Below are 24,392 nucleotides of genomic sequence, written 5' to 3'. Positions count from 1 at the left end.
TCCACATCCTCATCCTTGAAGAGTCTTCCCATTCGGTAAGGTCGCCATTTTTTAAGTGCATGTAGTATTGCCAACATTTCCTTCTCATAAATATCTTGCTTGAGATGTAGCAGTAAAAATACCCAACCACCTACATCAAAACATTTTCCACTACGATGTTGATCTACCTGTTGTTTCGTTTAATTTTGCACCGAAGTGGCATTATCCTTTAAAAGTTGGAGAACTTGTTGTTGATGCTCGATGTGATCTTTCACTGCTTGAACCTTTTTCTTCTTGATATGTCTTTCTATCTCTAGAGTTTGAGGAGTGGTAATTTCTTCCAATCCTTTACAAGATATGGTCGGATTCATTTCTTGAAGCTCAATGTGATATTTCACTTCTTGAACATTTTTCTTCTTGATATGTCCTTCTATCTTGATAGTTTGAGGAGTGATAATTTCGACCAATGAATTACAAGATATGGTTGGGTTCATTTCTTCTTTCTCAATGTGATCTTTCACTTCTTGCACCTTTTTCTTCTTGATATGTCCTTCTCTCTTGAGAGTTTTAGGAGTGGTAATTCTTGCCAATGCTTTACAAGATATGGTCTGATTCATTTCTTCTTTCTTTGGGGTGGGGTCCTAGTGTATATATTCTTCTTTTGATGTTTCTTGATCCTTTTCTTCCTCCTCTTCATATTCTATGTAAAATAATTTCTTCTCAGCACACTTATGACCTTTAGTGCATTTGCTATCACAATTGTAACAAAGCCCTTTTTCTCTTTTTTCTTCCAATTGTTGTGGTGTAACCCTTGTAGGTTGTGGAAGGCTAGGAGAAACAACACTTCCATATTTATAGTTGTGAGGGGTATGCTTCTTGGTTTCCATAATTTTTCTTTCCACTATTGTCATGTGGAAAGAGTCAATTTTGCGGAAAAAACCGACCTCCCTAGAAGCTAAGGCTTTCTAGTGACAAACAAAACAATCAAGCACTATCTTTCCCTAAATATGCATTTAAAATAAAAGCAACCAGGTGTTTAAAGCATACCTTTAGTCCAACGCTGTTTGTAGCAGCCAAACCTCTCCGATCCAGATGAGCTCCTCCTTCTCCTTGAAGCCTGCATTCACTAACAAGCAAACGATTACATAGCACCTGAATAACTCATATAATAAAACATATTCATCATAAAGACCAAGGAGTATATGAAACAAATTATATATAACAACTTGTTGAGAAAAATGAACTTAATTGTATTAATTGGAAACAAAAGAAACCTTACAACCAGTGCCTTGGTGTTGTGCAGGTCCCTCCCAGGGTCCAGCAAGAGTTCTCCTCTACTTTGATCAGCTCACCCACTTCCAAATGAAGCTAAGAAAGGATTGGAATCTCTCCTCTCAAGCTCTATAAGGGAGTCCTAATTTCAGCAGCATCTACCCTTAGGAATGTTTAGCTTTCAACCTCCCCTCCCTCTGGCCCAATGCCTGTATTTATAATGCTTTGGAGGAAGTTAATCAGGTCCACCATCAATGGGATAAGCCCCTCTTTCAATGGGATAGCTCCCCTCTTGATGGGATAAGTTCCTCTTTCTTTGGGATGCATGAACCATCTGGAGGCGCTCAATCCACGTCAAACCATCTTCTAGAATGCTCTAGATTCGACCACAAGTAGCTTTTTTGAAGTAAAACTTGCGCCTTTTGACCTTTACAGGAGTACGCACCCACCCCTTTACAGACAAAGCATACAAGTATGCAGGTATTATGAACTTGAGGTGCGTACACGCAGGTAAGGGTAAGAGAAACTGCGTAACCAGAGTTATATTGACTTTTAAGGACTTTCTCTCTTTCTTGGAGTTTGACATGAGGAGCAGAGGTATAAGACTTGCCAAGGAGGATAGTATGACTGTTGATGGAGCCATACTGACTGCAAATAGTCATGGTGACAAATTTTAGTGTAACAGATTGCCCCCTAAAGTGCGAAGCCTGTAGTAGATTAGGGTTTCATATCATCTAGGAAGGGTGAAGCACTTTATCATTTCAAGGATTATCTTGTGGAGAGCCCAGTCGGAACCTGCAAATATTCAACACAAAATACATATATAAGATCATATCATCGCTGAGGTAGGCATTCCCATACTCAGATTGAAAACTTTAACTAACAAACTAACTACTGCTCTGATATAGGAATGATTTTGCAATACATCATAATCATAGACACATGTAGACACAGTATGGACGCAGCCATCTGTTTATAATTAGTCTACTGTATAATGAATACAAAAATCCTCGCAGCCTGGATGGCAGAAACTAGATCCAGGGTCTTCATTTCTGCTTCCCGAAAGAGTACGATTCTATCCATGCGAATAAATGAGTTGATGTCGAACATGGTAGAAACCACTTGATTACCAGTCAATGATGTAAACTGTTAACAAGTGTGAGAGAAACCACCAGTGATGTCAATGGCTCTCAAAGTACCCAGTACAATCCGTGAGATGTGAATGAATGTGTTGATGTCAAACATGTCACGGAATCCTTCGATCGAAAGTCAATGATGTAAACTGTCGTCGAAGGCGAGAAACCTGCCATTGATGCATGCAGATCTCAAGGTACTGACGATTCCTAGATCATCTTTCTAGATAATGTGCTGATGTCGATAGAAAGTGATCCATTGCAGGCAAGCCTACAACACGAAATCATAGATCAAGTTGAAGAAATGTAGCTGTAAGGACTGACTCAGGGATGGTCAAGATGGATGACAGATATTTTGCAGATGAATGGTTTATTTGCAGTGACCTCTTGAACACATAACGACACAATAGATGGCTTGGTGACAATTGACCCAAAGTTAATACCCGGAAACTGGCTGAAGACTTTCAATGTGGTTTGATCAACTGTTAGGCAAAGGATTTCCCAACCCAGGTGAATGAAAAGTGTCGTGTTCAAGAGTGGTGATAAGGTTTTTCTGTGACAAAGGATAACAAATAGGCTCATTTTCCTCTCTTTTCCCCCACCATTTCTGGCAAGTACCTCTTTATTTTTTACAAGCTTGAGGAGGATAACATTTGCTTGATTATAAGCTCATCCTTCGGATGAGTCCAACTTAGTTTAGATTTGAACCCTAAGAAGGAGTGGTTCGTTCCTGTTTGTAATTGAACAGGTCCTTTACTGTGAAATTTTAACGAGTCCAGTATAGGAGAAACTCGGTGTTTTTCAATTTTAGAGAGTCTGAAAAACTTAAGAAGACTCCAGGGTTGACCTTTTTCGTAAATTTGTGTCTCCCAAGCCCGAAAAAGTATAAAATAATACTTGAGAGAACCGCTTGATCTTTACGACCAAGGAGTACTTTTCGTTATTAGTGTCACTGACCCGAAAAAGTAAAAAAGCGATCAATGACACGTCGTTTTATAACCAATATCGAATTTGAAACGATAAAAATCCGGCAATCTTTTCATGTTTTTTACGGTCGGAAAAGAGCTGTAAGTGGACCGTCTTTTAATTCTGTTTTAACGAGTGTAAAAGAAACGCTCGGCAATATTTTCATGTTTTAGGAGTCAGAAAAGGGCTTAAAAGATGACTCTACGGTTTCACTTTTTCGTAAGTTTTAACGAGTTCGAAAAAATGATAAAAATGTACTCATATGGTCGACTTTCAATTTAATTTACGAGCAGGAAACGACGGAAAGAACTCAGCATTTTCATTTGTTTTACGAGAATGAAAAATAACAAAATAATCTCGGGATTTTCATGAGTTTAACGAGTCTTGAAAATAACTGAAATTGACTCGAGATAGGTTTCATTTTTACAAAAGCTTGAAACAGAGAAAAACTATGCTTCAAAGTAGTTTCATGTTTTACACAAGCTTGAAACAGAGAGAAAACTGTGCTTGATGCCCCCTAAGCATAACTGCTAGAGCGCATGCCCCCCAGCTTCATTTCATTCAACCAGGTGGATGAAATGAAGGTTCAGTTACGAGATCATTTGAAAGACTCGACCTACAACTGTAAGAAAATTATGCAAAACACTGAAATAACTAACCTAAATATACAACTTAACATTTATGAGATCTAGCCAAACACTCGACTCAAAACTGAAGGAGGATTTGTTTCATTTTTTAATGAGCTTGACACAGGAAAAGAACTATGCTCGGATTCAGTTTCATGTTTATGCAAGCTTAAAACAAAAAACTATGCTTGTTATAAGTTCGCATGCTCCCAGCATAATGACGCAAGACGAGGTACATGCCCCCCAAGCTTCATTGTATTCAACGAAGTGGATGGAATGAAGGTTTACTTTCGAAATCTTGGAAAGACTCATGTGATCCAGGTGGATATTGGTGGCCACCTGCCAAGTCCACCTGGACCCCCACCATTGTCCTTCTCAGCATTTTCAGTTTCCTTAATTGTAGCACAACTTACTATTTTTAGCAGTTTTTCGGGTCCTGAACTTCCGGAGCCGTTTTGAGGCCCTAAACGACGTTTTTTTGGGGAATCCGAGGGAAACATGGGTACATGGACCAATGTTGCCCGTTCCAACAATGGTAGTGCTCGGATAGATCTTTCTAACGAGCTATTGTATGCGTCAAATGGAGATCATATGCCAAAGTTGCGACCCCGGGAATTTGATGTACCAATTTACCCCAAACGGGGCCCACAGTTTGGCGTTTCATCTCCTAGGGTTAGGTTTTGGAATGTTAAGGGTTTTCCATTGTTTCTCAACAATAAATAGGCCTTCGAGCCTCATTGTAACACAGTTCAGAGGCATGTAGCCATCACATCTCTTCTCAGAGATAAGCTACCATCGCCCTAGCTGGTTTATTTCCATTTCTGGTTGTAAGCATATTTCAGTATTTTCCATTAATGAAATGAAGTATTATTTCCGCTGCATCTTTGTGTATATGGTTATCTCTGTAATTTGTTGCGTTCATGTTTAAATCCGGGTCATCATGGGAGTTGTTTCATTTTTTAGTGAGGTTGACACAGGAAAAGAACTATCCTCCAAACCCTTGTTTCATTTTTTAAACGAGCTTGACGCAAGATAAGGAACTATGCTCATAACTACTCTCTACAATCTACCTACTTAACCTACCCTTGTTTCATTTTTTTAACGAGCTTGACACAAGACAAGGAACTATGCTCAAGACTCCTTGTTTCATTTTTTAACGAGCTTGACACAAGACAAGGAACTATGCTCATGACTCCTTGTTTCATTTTTTAACGAGCTTGACACAAGACAAGGAACTATGCTCATAACTACTCTCTACAATCTACCTACTTAACCTACCCTTGTTTCATTTTTTAACGAGTTTGACACAAGACAAGGAACTATGCTCAAGAAGTTCGCATGCCCCCAGGATAATGATGCAAAGCGAGGTACATGCCCCCCAGGCTTCATTGCATTCAACCAGGTGGATGGAATGAAGGTTTACTTTCAATATTTAACTTGAAAAGGGAGTTGTTTCATTTTTAAGGAGGTTGACACAAGAAAAGAACTATCCTCATACCTGATTCATTTTTTAACGAGGTTGACTCAGTAACAGGAACTATCCTCAAACAACTGATTCATTTTTTAATGAGGTTGACACAGGAAAAGAACTGTCCTCAAAAACCCTTGTTTCATTTTTTAAATGAGCTTGACACAAGATAAGGAACTATGCTCATGACTACTCTCTACAATCTACCTATATAACCTAAAATCTACCTGATTCATTTTTTAATGAGGTTGACTTAGTAACAGGAACTATCCTCAAACCTGATTCATTTTTTAACGAGGTTGACACAGGAAAAGAACTGTCCTCATGGCAGCCTGTTTCATTTTTTAACGAGGTTGATACAGGAAAAAACTATCCTCGCCCCTGATTCATTTTTTAACGAGGTTGACTCAGTAAAAAGAACTTTCCTCGTGCAAACTGATTCATTTTTTAACGAGGTTGACTCAGTAAAAAGAACTTTCCTCGTGCAAACTGATTCATTTTTTAACGAGGTTGACACAGGAAAAGAACTGTCCTCAAACCTGATTCATTTTTTAATGAGGTTGACTCAGTAAAAAGAAATTTCCTCATACCTGATTCTTTTTTAAACGAGGTTGACACAGGAAAAGAACTGTCCTCATAACATTGATCATGGCTTCCAACTGGAAGAAAGACAAGTCAATGGACACACCTTGATCATGGCTTCCAAGAGGTCTTCATCAGAAGGAAGAATAGTTCTCTGGAAGGAACACATGTCAAGTGACTCCAAAGGGATAAGAACATCGCGTTCAAATAATCCCATAGAGTTTTCCATGTCAATTACCGGATCTATATCAAAGGAAGATGAGCAAACCGTGAGAGGCTCACTTACATCGGTAACTGAAAACATGGGACCAGTTGCCACATAATTAACCCGTGGCGGGGTAGATACCACTTGAGAATCAGGAACATTTAGGGCTGTCATATTATTGGTAGTTGAAGAAAGACTAGGGAACGAAAGCTGGTCTACAGTCACAATATTTCCATTGTGAGGGAAAGACATCACGCGAAAGAGTGTCGATACGACAGCTTTCATTGCATAAACATAGTCTCGCCCAAGGAGTAAATTGAAATCCAAGGGACCTCGAACTACCATAAGATCAATACAGACAGTTTTACCTGCCAAGGTAATAGAAAACTTAGGAAGGATCCCTAAAGGTTCACTAATGGTTCTGTTAAAAGCTTTCAGATTCTGTGTAATAGGCGCAAGCTGAGGGGAACCCAAAGCTTTCCAAATAGTTGAGGATAAAATACTAACAGAAGCACCTTCATCTACCTGAGTACGATGTATGTCCCTACCACCAGCCTTGACAATGATTTGGAAAGGGATGGAGGAAGGAAGACGAGGTTCTGTCAGTCTATTCCAATCAAAGGAAAAGACCTCAGTACTTGGAAGGGGTTCTGTAGAAATAGGTGGAATGCCCCCCGGCGTAGAAGAATCTGATGTAACAAGAAGAACCTGAGCGGTATGAAGTTCACTCTCTAAAGGGAAAGTGGGATCGACCGAATGTGAAATTGAATCGACCACTTGATCAACTAATGGATCATCAACCTGAGTGACATGAGTTTCACTCTCCAATGGAAGAGTGTGATCGACTGTACTTGACATTAGATCAATTACTCTGTCAGTTGACGGTAGGTTGGGAGAAAGTTTACGGTAACCGGTTGGAAATTCTTGCTGTGGAACAGTAAGGTTTTCCAACAATGTTGAGGCTTCATCCATGTGAGGGCAAATGTGAGTTTGATGACTCCCTTTGCATAACTTACAAGGAAACCTAACTTTACCCTTTTTCCCAGGAACCTGACTATCACTGGTTGATGGATCAATGGAAAGTTGATGAGATTTTTCTGACCATACTTCCAGGACCTTTTGAATACCAGGACAATTGATAAGGAAGTGGTCACCCTTACAAAGCCTGCAAGGGTATTTGGGTTTACGATGCATGTCGGAGTTTTCCTCAACACAACTAACACTTACAGTCGTGGTTGGTTGGTTGACTTCTTTCTTATCTTGCTTCTTCTTCTTCTTCTTCTTCTTCCCTTTCTTCTTCTTCTTAGACACCTGGTTACTAGCATCAAGGCTTTTACCAAGTGAAGAGGAAGAAATGGAGGAAGAAAAATTAGGCGAAGAAGGTAAAGGGCCAACAGAAGGTTGGTGATGTTGAGATGGTGAACTCTGTTGAGGTGAAGCATTCGGTTGAGGTGGAATAATTGGAGTATTTGGGGCCAACGAAGTTGAAAATAACCATATCGGTAATCCTATTGTAAATCCAGGTAATGACAAAGTAGCCATATAAGGAGGACCAACATTTCCAAAGTAAGGAAAAGTACTAGGATTCTCGTTAGGAGGGGTTCCCAGGTTGGTAAATTCCGAAACATTTGCCATTATATTCAACTTTAGTGAATTTTATTAACAATTTAAAACTAAAATTAACAATTCACAATTCACACCTAACAATTAAAATTCACAATTCTCACCTATGGTCTCTAAAAGTAAAAACAAAAAAATTAACATGTGCTATCAAATCTAGGAGTCAAACCACACACAAACAGTAACCTTCTGGACCGAAAACACTAGTTGGTGATGAAATCCAACATCGCAGAATTCAGTACAGAAGTGACGGGTGGAACAGTTACCCCGGCAACCTGCTTAATGAATAGACTGGACCAAGTTCCTCCACTTTAACCGTCTCGAGTGAAGTGAACCCCCCAGAAAATCCAAGTGAGTCTAGCCGACGTCTGCTCCAGGTATAGTGGGATCTTCCCTCCACCGTCACCTTGGGTAGAACCCTAAAGATAATAGTCACTAAGGTCACCAACAGCAACAAATATACCTGGGGGAACAATCTACGATCCGATAGCACGCAAGGGCAGAGTAACAAGCTCAATCCCCTTGCTGGCTCCTTGACAATAATCCAAGGTTTACCGACAAGTGACCCCAGGCTCCTCGACAATGGTCAATCCAAGGTTTACCGTTTGTAGTACGTGCGTATCTGGCGTCGTTCCCAATGAAGGAGGATTGATCCCCTCACTGGTTCGGACACGATCTCGTGCTTCTCCTTTAAGAGGAGCTTTCCCAGAGCATAAATGCAACTATTGGATTTATCCTACCACAAAATGAGCTACTTGTTTGGTTTTGTTGTCTTGGAGAGTTAATTACTCTCCTACTCCAAGACACTAGCCTGATCTATGTTGGTGTTTCAGAGCCCTAGAAACGTAAAAATTACTAGGTGAATTTTTAATTAAGCGTTGTGTTATTTAGGCTGTTATTACTCAAAGGGGTAAATGGATACGAAACCAATGGTGTTATGACCCGACCCAAAACTAAATGCAATCGAATATGATAATGTAATCCTTTCAATTCGATGAATCCTAACTAAAGTAAGGAGAGAGTTTCCATTCACTTCCAACAATGCAAAAAATTGATCACTAAGAGAAAATATAACAAATTCTCTAATGCACTAATTTCATCAAGAAAAACTAATGCAAATCAATTCCAAAATAGTTTTTTTTTTTTTTTTTTTTTAACAAAGCATGAAAAACTACTTAACAAAAATCAATTTTAACATCTATGAAAATCTAAGAGAAATTTACCTAAAAGCAAATCTAATGAGGTAAAAGCCTACAAAATATAATTCCATGTTGTTTTACTCGGTTACGATTCAACCAAGGACTAATTCATGCAGAATCATAAATCAGTCAAAAACAAAAATAAAAAGCTTTTGTTCTTTTTCTTAAGAATGAAATTCACATCTTAACAGACAAGCCTTCTCGAAATTCCGCAAAGAGACAACACAACGGTAGGTTTCTCACAAAGGTGGATTTTACGAAAGGTCTAACTCCTAAGAAGACTGAAAAGACCAGGGATATCCAAGGTTTTTACAACTTCTAAAGCCAGAGTCACTACAAGACCAATACAAAAATCAAACCTAGGGCTAGAATTTCTATGAACTTCACTAAAACCCTTGATGCTAATGAAACAAGCTTAGATGTAAACTTTTGACAGGTAACCAGTGGATCTGGGCAGCAAAAAACAAACTATAAACGAAATCTAATGGGTAAAAAAGGAAAAAATGGAATTTTCTCAACTTTTGACAGGGTACACAGGCAGCCTGTTTGCACAGGTGCGGCCACGCTCTGTGTACAAAGCAGAAGTGCGTACAGGTACGCACTGTGCTTAACGCAGAGGGTGTGTACTGCTCTCAAAATCAAGAAAAATAAAAACTAACTCAACCCTAAGCTATTCCACCCAAATTCACAGTCAATCAGTCAAAAACCAGAAAGAAATCGACTTTTCTCAAATCAAAGTATCAATCAAAAGAGAAATCAATCAAATCCATGGATTCCCCAGTATGGTTGCCATTTTTTCATGCGGAAAGAGTCAATTTTGCGGACAAAACCGACCTCCCTAGAAGCTAATGCTTTCTAGTGACAAACAAAACAATCAAGCACTATCTTTCCCTAAATATGCATTTAAAATAAAAGCAACCAGGTGTTTAAAGCATACCTTTAGTCCAACGCTGTTTGTAGCAGCCAAACCTCTCCGATCCAGATGAGCTCCTCCTTCTCCTTGAAGCCTGCATTCACTAACAAGCAAACGATTACATAGCACCTGAATAACTCATATAATAAAACATATTCATCATAAAGACCAAGGATTATATGAAACAAATTATATATAACAACTTGTTGAGAAAAATGAACTTAATTGTATTAATTGGAAACAAAAGAAACCTTACAACCAGTGCCTTGGTGTTGTGCAGGTCCCTCCCAGGGTCCAGTAAGATTTCTCCTCTACTTTGATCAGCTCACCCACTTCCAAATGAAGCTAAGAAAGGATTGGAATCTCTCCTCTCAAGCTCTATAAGGGAGTCCTAATTTCAGCAGCATCTACCCTTAGGAATGTTTAGCTTTCAACCTCCCCTCCCTTTTGCCCAATTCCTGTATTTATAATGCTTTGGAGGAAGTTAATCAGGTCCACCATCAATGGGATAAGCCCCTCTTTCAATGGGATAGCTCCCCTCTTGATGGGATAAGTTCCTCTTTCTTTGGGATGCATGAACCATCTGGAGGCGCTCAATCCACGTCAAACCATCTTCTAGAATGCTCTAGATTCGACCACAAGTAACTTTTTTGAAGTAAAACTTGCGCCTTTTGACCTTTACAGGAGTACGCACCCACCCCTTTACAGACAGAGCGTACAAGTACGCAGGTATTATGAACTTGAGGTGCGTACACGCAGGTAAGGGTAAGAGAAACTGCGTAACCAGAGTTATATTGACTTTTAAGGACTTTCTCTCTTTCTTGGAGTTTGACATGAGGAGCAGAGGTATAAGACTTGCCAAGGAGGATAGTATGACTGTTGATGGAGCCATACTGACTGCAAATAGTCATGGTGACAAATTTTAGTGTAACAACTATGTCACAAAGCCCTTTTACTCTTTCCAATTTTTGTGGTGTTGCTCTTTGTATCCTCATAATGTGCTATCATTTCCTCCGTGAAAATTGACCACGTAACAAGTTTTTTATGAGAAAAAAGCCCTTCATACCATAAAAATTGATCCTGTTCTAAATATGAAGATGCAATACATACATTTTGTAACAGTGGTACACCATGTAGATCAAAATATTGTTCCATCTGAAGTATCCAATTTACCGGATCCTTGCCATCAAACTTCCTCATCTTGCTTTTTCTTGATTTTAGGAGCTCGATCTTGAAACGACTGTAACTCTGTACTTTCAGATCTTTAAGTTCTGAAATTACAACCTGTAGTATCCTTCTGTGTCCCCTTTCCGATGCCACCAGTATGATCTAAATTGGATTCTCCAAGAAAGAGTTATGCACAATCTCCTAAGATGCCCTGATTATAGACCTTTCCAGAAGAGCGAACTTGTATGAAGTGCCACGTGTCCCTGTTTTGACCTTTGGATCTAAAACATGCATAAAAGAAACTACAGTCCGTCCTCGTTCTGTACCTTCTTACGAAATTTCAATTCGATTCTCAGAGAGAAAGTTATGACGATTTTCCCCAGGTCACCTGTTTGGAATGTAATTCAGGAGTCTGCAAAAAGACCAACTTCCTTAGATCATATCTCCGCAAATATCGAGCGAAATGCTCTGAAATTCGGACCCGAGATTTAGCACAATGTCTTCTCAAATGGTTTTTTTTGCAACTTCTGAAACATTGCATAAAAAAAGTTATAGTGAAAATGCCACAATGACCTGTTTGGAGCAGCGAAACCCTAGAATCCAAAGCTCTGATACCAAATGTTATGAAACCAGCTCAAGAAAAGATAGAAAAGATAGATCAACGCCTTAGAATTCAGCCTCTTCGAGGGGGCAACCTCCTTTACATTAAATAAATGAAAAATTCTTGGATGATACAAATGAAAAGACCTCCTTTCTATATATAGGAGTCTAAGGGGTCATAACATAATTAGAGCCGACATAACAATAATAATGTAAGGGCATAATAATAACAATAGTGGGCTTCTATGGGGCACAATATTAACAATATGGGAGCTACATGGGTACATCAATATAATAAGTGGGTTTTACTAATAACAATAAGGGGTTACACTAGTAGTATAGGGGCCTAACACAACTACTCCTCCAGAAGTCAGAGAGCAGCACGAGGCTGCTATTAAGGAAGAAATTGCTACTTTAGAAGCTGCAATCAAGGGCCATACTCAGTTATTTGAATAGGTCATGGAACTATGGAACTCACTACAGGAGGATCCGACTTTGTAGAAGATTCAAGTAGATATTAGAGAAAAGCAGAGGTATTTCGAAGAAATCAAGTTGATGACGTGAACCTTAGCCCTAGTCCAAAGGTTCACTAGATTGCAGGAGGGAAAGCTCATCCAGAGTAAAATCGACAAGCTACGTCAAAAAGAAGCAATCATATCTTCTAGGACGCAGCCTTGGGTGGATGAGGCCAGTCAGTTGACATTGTTAGTATAGGGTAAGATGAAGGCCATGCAGCGAACACATATAACCGTGGGCCTTGCAGTCGAAGGCCCCACCATAGAAAAATTGGTTGAGGAAGTCCGTTAGGTTGTTGCGCAAGGGACAACATACTTGCAAGTTTTGAAGAAAGGGTTCAGTGAGCTGCAGGTGAAAATTGAGGTACCACCAGCAGAGTGACTCAAGGACGAGTCACGACTTTGTGTTGGGGGCCTGTTGGGATAGGGTCCCCTGGGGTCAATTTTGTAATATTTTTTGTTATTTTTATAAAGTCTCCACATTTTGAGGAGTGAAGCGTGAAGGTTGTTAGAAATCAAATGGTTTTTAGTAAGGTAAAAGGTCTTAGCATGTTAGAAGTTAAGTTGTTTTGTGACCCACCCATCGTTCGCAAACCATGGTATTGTAAATAAAGACGCTATAAAAAGGAGTCATAGCGAGTCATAGGACATAATCAATCATTGAGGATCTATGTATGGGAAAGTAATATAAGGCAGAAAAGTCTATTTTACGTACTTAGGCGAAGGGGAAGGCTCCTGCATCTGTGTGTGTGGAGACCTTGGTAAGTTTGCAGCTGAGTGCATGGGCCCTTACAGCTGTGTGCGCAAGGAAGAAAGAGTCTGTAATAGAAGGATAGACCATAATAAAGACTATTTTGGGAGCAATATCTATGTATCTGTGCCTTTATGTTTACTTCTGCATTTTCTATGCATTCACTCTGTTTTCTGCATTTATCATAAGAAACACTTATTGATGCGTGAAAGTAGTAGATCTATTAGTTTATTTGATGATATGAATGTTTAAAGAAATCGACACAGAGTTAGAAGTTGGCATATATAGGTTATCATAATTCCTTCATTTTAAGGGTTAGGGTTCATGAAGGTTGGGATAAATCCCTAGAAATAACATAAACCCATCACACAGACATCTGGATGTAGAAACTTGGTTTTGTCATCCCCCAATATTACCCCGGGTCAGACTGTAGTCTGTGCTACACAGTTTGTCGCTGAAAGGGCCGACAGTGTAGGGTTTTGTTGGTTGGCACAACAACCTCTGAACCTAGGTCCAAACCCCTCAAGCCAACACATATAAGTAAAGTGAATCTTAGTGAAGTGAAATTCATTTTTTCTTTCAATAGATTTCATATTTATTAGTGAAAGTTAAGTTTAGCTTTTCTCTTGCATTTTACATTTGGAAAAGTTAGTGGAGGCATATTGTTTGATGCATTAATTGATTGAACTCTCTTCCCTCATTAGTAGAAAATTCATTGAAATGAAAGGTTTCCTTTTTCTCATATAGTTTCATTCTAAGATTTAGGTGGCATCGCTTGAGCCCAAAATTGAAACCTAATTCAAGAAAAACTTTAAAATTTACTGAATTAACCTACAGAGCATTTGGAACTTAACGCAAACATTTAGAGGTCTAGGTTAGAGACGTGTTCTGATGTCTATAAACCTAGAAGATGTCATTAAATGCTTTCATTGTATCCTGAGGGTGAAATCCCATTCTATTACAGAAGTATATCAAAGGTTCTCTAGTACTCTAGGGTATATCAAAGGCACTCTAGTATGGCAATATATCGGAACTCTCTCACCAAAAGGTTATGCATTAGATAGCACTAACATGGACTTATGCTCCCTGTACCGTCGAGTATATATTGGGAGACCCCACTAGGTTGATATCCTTTAGCCACAGGTAACTGAGTCAGACACCTTGTAAACGTGATACACCGAACACAACATTCAGAGATATCGAATGTTGTATGTTAAGTCCTTGGTTTCGGCTAAGGGTGTATATAATGGTTCATGGACACTTCGTAAACCCTCTTTCCTAGTACACCCTTTTTTATTTATTTCTTGTTTTTAAGTTCTAAAATTTAACTGCCTTGTTGGGTGTGGAGCCTGATTATCTTCTTTATTCAAAGGTATCATCGCATTGGACCCCAATTCATAATGGGATGGAAACATCACCTGTTATTTGCATTGTAAGGGGGGTCCGGGGGGGTCGGGGTAGCGCCCCCGAAGCTAAAAATAGATGTAAATTGCCTTGTAAAATGTTGTAATTTCGTAGTCAATTTGGGTCGTTCATTATGCGGAAATATGATGGTAGAATTTATGTTTAATTTAGGGTTTTTTTCCCTAGAAGGTAACCCCTTGCTATATATGAGGGAATTGTATTGCGTCTATGTAGATGTGTATTCTGAGGGAGAAAGAGAGAGTAGATTGTGTGAGAGTGAAGAGGGAATTATAGTGGATCTGTTGTAGGTTGTATCTCTTCATTTTGATGGATAATATAAAAGGAAGGACTATCTGTTTCTCCATGGACATAGCCCAAATTGGGTGAACCACGTATATCTGTGTCTCTCTTGTTTTATGTGTTTTCTGTGTTTATATTTTTGCAACATATTTTATGTGTTCCATTGCTCTATAATATATAATTTTCTAACATGCCCACGATAACATGACTTACCTATGCAGTTATCCTTGGCCTCCTATTGCCTGATTAATAGTAAATTTTAATTATAGGCTCAAATCAACCACCCCTTATTATTTTTTAGAAAAGGTCATCATGGCTAAAACACCAAGTTCACCTTACATTTCCCCTTCATCATCTGAGACCGAAGGGTCATCACCAGGAGTTCATCCTGATTTTTCAAAATCACTTGAAGTCTAAGGCCTTGAACTTGGAATCATCCCGAGTATCCAACCCCTTGCTTCTCGTCCTCCACCTCGAGACTCATCATCATCTTAGGAATCTAATCCAGAAACTACCGAGAGTCCAAAAAGGTTTGTTTTATTCCCTTCGAATCCACTTTTTGATGCACTGGTTATATCTCCTCAATAACCTTATAGTCCATATGATAATCCTTATGTACCTTGGAGTTATCTCCACGGCCATCTCTGATTCCTCCTCACCAATCGTTTCCACCCAAGGCTTCAGAAGGTGAGTTTCTAGCCTCTTCTCAAGGTCGTCTAGAAGTCTCAGATACTCATACTCCTGGTGTTGACAATGACTCTGAATATGACTTGCCACCTAAAGGTTATCCATATGTGGGAAGTTGTTATCGGGAAATCTAGTGTCCACTCGGATCTGCTAGTCCCACTAAGACTGGTAGCTATCTTAGAAACAAACAAACTAAAACCACTTTCGTTTTACTTTAAGAGTGGAATGAAGGACACCAGCCTCAGTCTTGCGCTTGGTTCCTTGCTTGATTCCTCTCCTTTTTGACAGATCCTTGCTGCTTCTCCTTCATCTACCCAGCTTCAAAGAGCACCTGTGGAATCAAAGCAGCATAATAGTATTGAAGAACAAAGATCTACAATCATAAACAATATAGGACCAGATGTATATTGACCACACAAATGCATATATTATCAAACATACAAGAATGTGGAGGGAAACTTGAATAACTTTATTAATAATCAAGAATAGCAAAGAGGATTACAACCAATTGTTATGACCCAGTGTCATCCTCCAGCATGAAAGCTCTTCTTTCACCTCATGAAAAGATTAGATCACCCAACACTATGATATTCCAACAAGAAACCAACACCACTTCCTTACACAATACAAAATTCTAGCCTCTGGATCTCTGGGATGAGGGATCCATATATAGATGATTGCAAGGGGGTGAGTCAGCTTCTAGGATTTGATTAGTGTCCTCTCTCTGATAGTTCTTGATTCCACTTGGAGATTTATGATCTCTTACTCATCCCTGGGTGAATTCAGAGAGGCAAGTGTCACGGGAGAAGTTTCTGGAAGATTCCATGATCATCCACCTCGCAAACTGTCTCTGCCATTTTTCCACTCTCACTCATCGCACCCCATAGAAGGGCTTTTCAATATGCATCGCACCTCTTGTGTGCATTTAGGTGGGATGCATCGCACTTTGACCATGGAGCAAGTGAGATGGTCCAGTTTTGATTAGTTCTGAGTAATTTTTCATGGAGAACTTCTAGGAGATGATGTAATTAGCTGACCTTGTTCTTTTAGGGGATGGAACAAAACTTTTAGGGACATAGGAGCCCTTGGTTTATGGACATGTTTGATTGGGGTTGCAGTGCCCAAAAATGTATATAACAGTTGCCCCCTAAAGTATGAGGTCGTTAATCTTTTGATGTCGGGTGAAATGCTTTATCATGAGGATCCGAAGTTTTTTCGAGCTGGAAGGCGACCTGTAATAAGATACAATACAATACATTATCTTCATAATATTTTTCATGATCTAGTTGAGGCGGGCATTCCCATGCTTAGCTTTATAAATTCATTTGCATGTACATAAGACAAACAACCGTCTGCGCGGGAGACTGATGATTCTGAGAGAGTCATCATCCTTTGATTCGGATGATCATCTGTGCAACAACAATGTACATTTGATGTCTTTATTTTCCTAAATATATCGCAGCCCGGATGGATGAAAGTAGATCCGGGGTCTTCAAACTCGTTCAATCTTCACTCGGAGTACAAATCGATCCATGTGAAAGATGTTCTGGGGTCGAACATGGAAAGGCATCGCCTGATTACCAGCCAATGATGTAAGTTGTTAACAGGTGTGAGAGGAATCACCGATAATGATGATGACCCTCAAGGTACTACAGTACAATTCGTGGGGTGTGAATGAGGGACTTGGCGTCGAACACCACGCAAAATCTTTCGGTCGAAGGCCATTGATGTAAACCTGTCGCCGGAAGTGAGAAACTTGCCATTGAGGCATGCAAGCTTCAAAGTACTGAAAGGGTTGTTCCTAAGTCGACTTCTTGGATAATGAGCTGATGTCGACAAGAAGTGACTCGTCGTAAGGAGGGCCCTAATGAATCCCACATCTATGACAGGGAACGGAGTAAATGATTTTGGAGGTGAAAACGATCTTATGATACAGGGTTCAGGGTGGCAGTCATGAAATAATGGAGCGTGAATGTATTGCAGCAGATGAGACACAGGTGCATTCTCTGAGCGACTTCTCTTGAACATACTGGTGATGTTGGCATTATGATTCAGGTGTTGTCCTTGATGGCAACCCATTCAGGTGGTAGATCACTATTCTTGATGATCAGCTCTCTATTTTTAAGAAGGACGCAGGCAATCTGTTCAGAAAGTGCGTCCCCGCAGGTATACCATGCAGAACCCGCGTCCAGGAACGCAGGCCAGCCGTTCAGGGGGTGCGTCCACCCAGTGCACACATTTCAAGACAGAGAAAAGCACGAGGGGGTTTCTTGTGTGGTATCTAGCCGACGGTTTTGTGTTTCTATGGTGTTGGCTCGTGGTATTGTTCCATGTTTTGGGGAGGAGCTTGCCTATATAAAGCAAAGGAGTTCATTTGGATTGATTATCATCTTTGGTTGAATATCTTTTGGTGTGATCTAGTCCAGATCTATGAGGGCAAATCTTCTAATGGACTATGATCTCTATGGCGCATGATCAGATCTGCAGATCTGACTGTTTGGGCTAGTTCTAAAGTCTTCATATCTTTTATATCTGAAGGGACGCAGGTTCAGTGAAATGCAAGTGCGCCGAGACGCAGTACAGAAAGGGCTCAGGTGCGTCTCTGAAGCGAAAGACGCGGCGCGATAGTATTATTGGGTGCGTCTCTGAAGCAAAAGACGCGGCGCGATAGTATTGTTGGGTGTGCCGGTACGCAGAGCAGTTTAAAGGAATAGTGCGTCGGTACGCAGAGCAGCAGAAGGTAAAACTGCGTCCAGTCGCAGGCCACAGAAAGAAAAATTGCGTCCCTGTCTTAAGATGATCTGTTGACTGTATTTTTTTGTTCATAAGGTGTTCTGGGTTAGTTCTGTCATTACTGATCTGATAACTGTAGTGGACTGTAACTGTTGTATACTTGTTGATCATTTGATTCTTCATGAAAAGAAGTAGGGGGTTGTAGCTCCCTTCCAGGAGAGACTGGAGAACGAGAGAGAGTTGTAGCTCTCTGCAGGTTGCAGCCTGTGTACTGGTAAAGGACTGCACCAGTACAAAATCATTGTAAAAGAATTTCTAAATTGAAAGAAGATAGAGACATATTGCAGCAGGTGGTTTTCTCCCTCATTGGGTTTCCACCTTACATCTTGTGTTCTTTGGTGTGACTGTCTATTTTCTTTGTTCATGCTCATTATTTTATGGTACTGATATGCAAGAATAATTCAAAAGATCAAATAAGGAAGATTTGTTAAATTGCTAGATAATACTGATTCACCCCCCCTCTCAGTATTATTTCCAACAATTGGTATCAGAGCAGGTCCTTCAGAAAAGCTTGATCGCTTGAAGGTAGATCGTTCATCATGAGCAACTACGAGAGAGAAGCATCAATCAGGCCACCGGTTTTTGATGGGACAAACTTCAATTATTGGAAGGTAAGAGTTACTGCATATCTTCAATCTCTTGGTACAGAAGTTTGGGACATTGTAGAAACAGGCTATGCTTTTCCTTCAGCCACTCCTACAGATCCAGCTGAGAAAAAGAAGTATGAAACAAATGCAAAAGCAGTCAGTACTCTATTAGGAAGTATATCCCAAACAGAATTCATGAAGGTAATGCACTTCAAATCAGCAAAAGAAATATGGGACAAAATGATCACGAGCTATGAAGGAGATGAACAGGTAAAACAAGCTAAACTTCAAACTCTCAGGATTCAATATGAGACTCTCAAGATGTATAATGATGAAAGTGTGGCTAATTACTTTCTTCGGGTAGATGAGATTGTTAATTGTATGAAAAATTTGGGTGAAGAAGTAAAAGAGTCTATAGTAGTTCAAAAGATTCTAAGATCATTATCCCCCAAGTTGGAATCTAAAGTATCTGCAATAGAAGAAAAAGAAAATCTCCGTGTTCTCACTATGTATCAGCTACATGGAATTCTAACTGCTTATGAAATGAGAAAGGGAGGTCCATCAGACAGAAGGGAGGCTGCTTTTAAGGCATCAGGCAAAGAAGATCACTCTGAAGCAAGCCATGTTCCAGAAGAAGAGGAAGAAGAATCAAATTTTGTCAGAAATCTTCAAAGGGGTTCTGGAAGGTTCAGAGGTAAGCTACCCTTCAAATGCTTTGCTTGTGGAGAGTAGGTCATTATGCTGCAAAATGTCCTTATAAGGATAAAGGAAAGGAACCAGCTAGATGGAACAAGAAACAAAGTGCAAATAAGAAAAGCTATTACACCCATGAAGATAGTGATGGCTTATCAAACAGTGATGAAGATGAACAAGGTAATAAATATAGGTTGTTAATGGCATTTGAAGATGATGATTATGAGGATGCTGTAGATGTGGATAACCTTTATGATGAAATTACTAGACTCAAGAGATGTATAGAAGAAAAGAACATGATCATTGATACTCTACAATTTCAAATTGATGAAAAGGAAAAACATCTTGAAAAATTAGAAGGTGAAATTGTTGGTCTTAGAAAAGAAATTGAGAAAACAAAAGCTATTAATCTCAAGTTTGTCAAAGGATCTGAAACTTTGGATGAGATTATCAGTGTGCAGCGGTCTCCACTAAATAAGACAGGTCTGGGCTATAATGGAGAAACTTCTCAAGCATCCACTTCAAAAAGTTATCTTGATGCAGCAAGAAGAAATGAGCAAAAGCACAATGAAGATCATCAGGTAAAGCAGGGACAAACTTCAAACAGAAACTATCAGGGGCAATCCAGCTTAAGGGTGAACAAAAGCCACAACCAGCCACAGGTAAAATCTTCCCAGTTTGGTTCAAGAATAGATGAAAATAGAAATTACAATCAGTTGGCTGGTAGATTCAATAACCGCAGAAGCTTCTTCAATGGACAATGCTTTTCTTGCCATAACTTTGGTCACAAAGCAGCTCAATGTGTTGCGTATAAAACAATCATGACTAGGGAAGCTCAAAAACAAAGAAGTATGACAGGGATTACAAAAAAGACCTATAACAGCTTTTCGGCTCTTGAAAATGAAGTTGAATGTTCTATTTGCAATAATTTTGGTCATGAAGACTTTGAATGCAGAAGCAGGTTTCAGGAAAGAAAGGAACAAGAGCGGAAAAAGGAACAAGCCTCAGGAACCAAAACATGGAGAATAAAGGAACCTCAAACAGAAAGATGTGGGATAGCGTTTTATGCAGAAGGACAGGAAAATCTATGGTACATTGACAGTGGATGTTCGAAGCATATGACAGGTGATAAAGAAAAACTTGAGTCTTATTCTATTTTAGAAAAGGGAAAGAAAGTCTCTTTTGGAAATGATACTCCTGCAACTATAAAAGGAAAAGGTATTGCTCCTTTAAAAGAAGATGTTAAGGCTGGAAATGTTTTGTTTGTTGATGGATTGAAGCTTAATCTACTAAGTGTCAGCCAGATGTGTGATCAAAAAACCGAGGTTATATTCAGATCAAATGGATGTCTTGTTCGTGATCTTGATACAGGAAAAACAGTTCTCAAAGGGAAAAGAACTCCAAATAATCTATACATATTTGAAGAAGGACAACAACAATGCTATCTAAGCAAGGATGAAGAGCACTGGTTATGGCATCGAAGATTGGGACATCTAAGCTTCTCACAAATAAGGAAAGCATGCAAATATCAGGCAGTTCGCGATCTTCCAGATATCAAAATTCCTGACAACACCATATGCAGATCATGTCAGTTTGGAAAACAAACCAGGACTAACTTTCCAGAGAAAGAAGGATCAGCTAGCATGCCTCTTGAGCTAGTACATACAGATGTATGTGGACCATTCAGGAAAAGAACACCTAGAGGAGAGGAATACTTGATATTATTTATTGATGATTTCTCCAGGTTTGTTTGGTTAGGACTTATGAAGCACAAAGATGAAGCATTCAAAAAATTCAAATCCTTCAAAGCCTTAGTTGAAAATGAATCAGGTCACAAAATTAAGTGCCTCAGATCCGACAGAGGTGGGGAATTTACTTCAAATGAATTTTTCGATTTCTGTGATGAACATGGGATAAGGAGAGAATTCTCTACGGCTAGAACTCCTCAACAAAATGGAGTTGTTGAAAGAATGAACAAAACAATCCAACAAATGGCTCGTGCTATGCTTGATGAATCAGGAACTCCCGCAACTTTCTGGGGTGAAGTTGCACATGCTGCGGTTATTATTCTCAACAAGACAAATGTCCAGGTGAACAGCACTCAAACTCCTCATGAGCTCTGGAGTGGTAAAACTCCTTCGGTAAAGCACTTCAAAATCTTTGGGAGCAAATGCTATATCAAGAATACTGAAGAGCAGCTTGGCAAACTTGATCCTAGAGCAGATGAAGGCATTCTTCTTGGCTATTCTCCACATAGCAAAGCATACAAATGCTACAATAAAAGACTTGGCAGAATTGTTGACAGCATTGATGTAGTGGTTGATGAGAAGGGATACATTCCTAGGCAAATACATCGTGAAGACATCGAAGAAGATGAAAGCTGCCCTAAAAAACAGAATGATGAAGAAGAAGAACCTCAAGAAGAATCTCAAGAAGAACCTCATGAAGACGCAGAAGAACGAACAAGAATAGAAGAAAAGACTCCATCCAGATATGTTCAGAAGAACCATCCAGAATCTCAGATCATGGGACAGAAAGAAGCAGGTATACAAACTAGAAGAACAGTTGCAGAAGCTTCAAGCTATTTGGCATTACTCTCCTCTACTGAACCACAAAATGTGAAAGAGGCATGCAAAGATGAATGTTGGGTGAAAGCAATGGATGAAGAACTTGAGCAAATCGAAAAGAACAACACTTGGGAGCTGGTTCCTAGACCAAAGGATAAGAATGTTATCGGAACTAAATGGGTCTTCAAAAATAAATTGAATGAAAATGGAGAAGTAATTAGAAACAAAGCCAGACTTGTTTGTAAAGGGTATGCGCAGCAAGAAGGAATAGACTTTGAAGAAACTTTTGCTCCTGTTGCAAGACTTGAGGCCATCCGAATGTTCCTTGCTCTCTCAAGTTTTCAGAACTTCAAAGTATTTCAAATGGACGTAAAATCAGCCTTTCTGAATGGAGACTTGGAAGAAGAAGTGTACATTGAACAGCCAGATGGGTTCATTCTTGGAAATGATCCAAATCTTGTATGCCGATTGAAAAAGGCTCTCTATGGTCTCAAACAAGCCCCAAGGGCTTGGTACTACCGGTTGGACAAATATCTTCATCAACAAGGTTTTTCAAAAGGTTCAGCAGATAGCAATCTGTATATAAAAGTTGAAAATGACAAATTGCTAATACTTGTTGTGTATGTAGATGACATTATTTTTGGCAGCAATGAAGAAGCTATGAGTCAAAGCTTTGCCTCGGTCATGCAGAAAGAATTTGAAATGTCCTTACTAGGAGAACTGACATACTTCCTTGGTTTGCAAATCCAACAAAAGGAAGGAGGAATCCTTTTATCTCAAACCAAGTATCTCAAGCAGATTTTGAAGAAATATGGCATGGAAGATGCAAAACCAGTATGTACACCCATGGTCACAGGATGTAGTCTCAGTGCAAATGATGAATCTGCAGCAGTACATCAACCAACCTACAGATCTATGATTGGAAGTTTACTATATTTGACAGGTACCCGACCAGACATCATGCATGCAGTTGGAATAGTTGGAAGATTTCAGGCAAATCCGAAGGAGACTCATCTTCAGGCAGTGAAGAGAATTTTCAAATATCTTCAAGGGACTCAAAATTATGGCTTATGGTATCCTAGAGATACAGATCTCACTCTTCATGCTTATACAGATGCAGATTGGGCCGGAAACGTGGATGACAGGAAAAGCACAAGTGGTGGTGCGTTCTTTATGGGTTCCAGACTGGTATCTTGGTTCAGCAAGAAACAGAGTTCAATTGCCTTGTCTACAGCTGAAGCGGAATATGTTGCTGTTGCATCTTGTTGCACCCAACTCCTTTGGATGATGCAGACCTTGCAGGATTATCAAATCACTTGTACACCTCCAATCCCTATCTTATGTGACAACACAAGTGCAATCAGCATCTCAAAGAATCCGGTTATGCATTCAAAAACCAAGCACATACCAATCAAGTACCATTTTCTCCGGGAACAAGTACTTGAACAGAAGGTCAAGTTGGAGTATGTTCCTTCTAAGGAACAAGTTGCTGATATTTTCACCAAACCGTTGCCCAGGGACACTTTTGAATACCTCAGGCAAAAGCTGGGGGTTGTTGATGCATCATCTTGTTGAACCTCTTCTTATTGGTGGTACAGGCTCAGGGGGAGCACATAATGCATTGTTGGCATTATGAAGAAGGAGATCTTGGAAATAGCTGCAATATGTCTCTATCTCTTTCATGGTGGATTGCTGGTTATTTGCAGATCTGGAGGAGCATGAGCGTAGGGGGAGCATACCCTTTGCCCTTGATGTCAAAGGGGGAGAATGAAGCTGAAGATCATGAGGTTGCCATCAAGTCCAAAGGGGGAGATTGTTGGCATTATGATTCAGGTGTTGTCCTTGATGGCAACCCATTCAGGTGGTAGATCACTATTCTTGATGATCAGCTCTCTATTTTTAAGAAGGACGCAGGCAATCTGTTCAGAAAGTGCGTCCCCGCAGGTATACCATGCAGAACCCGCGTCCAGGAACGCAGGCCAGCCGTTCAGGGGGTGCGTCCACCCAGTGCACACATTTCAAGACAGAGAAAAGCACGAGGGGGTTTCTTGTGTGGTATCTAGCCGACGGTTTTGTGTTTCTATGGTGTCGGCTCGTGGTATTGTTCCATGTTTTGGGGAGGAGCTTGCCTATATAAAGCAAAGGAGTTCATTTGGATTGATTATCATCTTTGGTTGAATATCTTTTGGTGTGATCTAGTCCAGATCTATGAGGGCGAATATTCTAATGGACTATGATCTCTATGGCGCATGATCAGATCTGCAGATCTGACTGTTTGGGCTAGTTCTGAAGTCTTCATATCTTTTATATCTGAAGGGACGCAGGTTCAGTGAAATGCAAGTGCGCCGAGACGCAGTACAGTAAG

Source organism: Pinus tabuliformis, chromosome 3_2, assembly GCF_031772625.1.
Source record: "Pinus tabuliformis cultivar Carrire ecotype Pingquan chromosome 3_2, CPIR1, whole genome shotgun sequence".
Taxonomy (NCBI): domain Eukaryota; kingdom Viridiplantae; phylum Streptophyta; class Pinopsida; order Pinales; family Pinaceae; genus Pinus; species Pinus tabuliformis.
Note: the sequence above shows the minus strand (reverse complement) of the source record.